This window comes from Sinocyclocheilus anshuiensis, unplaced genomic scaffold (genome assembly GCF_001515605.1).
Source record: "Sinocyclocheilus anshuiensis isolate Anshui unplaced genomic scaffold, SAMN03320099.WGS_v1.1 scaffold1302, whole genome shotgun sequence".
Lineage (NCBI taxonomy): Eukaryota > Metazoa > Chordata > Actinopteri > Cypriniformes > Cyprinidae > Sinocyclocheilus > Sinocyclocheilus anshuiensis.
Genome location: NW_015557126.1, coordinates 8,827 through 9,329, shown reverse-complemented (window position 1 = coordinate 9,329; position 503 = coordinate 8,827). Strand labels below are relative to the sequence as shown.

At 42.1% G+C, this 503-nt stretch overlaps 1 protein-coding gene across 1 annotated transcript in view; it reads left to right on the top strand.

Annotated features, from left to right (window-relative positions):
- LOC107677861 (unconventional myosin-Id-like) overlaps window positions 1–503 on the top strand; it is a 79,177-nt gene that overhangs the window by 71,679 nt on the left and 6,995 nt on the right. The gene's annotated exons all lie outside the window — the stretch shown is intronic.

Genomic DNA, 503 nt, shown 5'->3' with positions numbered 1-503 from the left:
AAGAGATATTCTTTATAAAAGTTAAGAGTCAGCCACGCCTACCTAAAACGGCTCGTTCTAACACGCCCCCAGGGCCGCATTAACCATTGGGCTAGGCGGGGCTGAAGCCCCGGGGCCCGGACAAGGAGGGGGCCCTTGATTGGCTGTGGAGTAGATTGACTGGTCATCGGTAGCTCCGATTGCCAAAGCCCCGCCCCTCACGTATTAGCGCTTTTATTTAGTGGAGCTTTTCCATATATTCCATGCATTACCTTTAGTAATTAAAAAATAGAGATTAAAACATCACGTTTGAATTTGGTTTACCAATCACATGTATTTATTCTATATTTTTACTTTTGAACGACCCGTGCACCACGTATCAATCAGGTGATCTCTGCAATGTCCACATTCACCTCTCTCCACTTCGTTCTGGCATAATCTGGAAATAGTCATGCAAAGAACAATCTTCGATAAGTAAAAATGTAAACTATTCTAAAAAGAAAAAATAGTGAGAGAAAAAAATG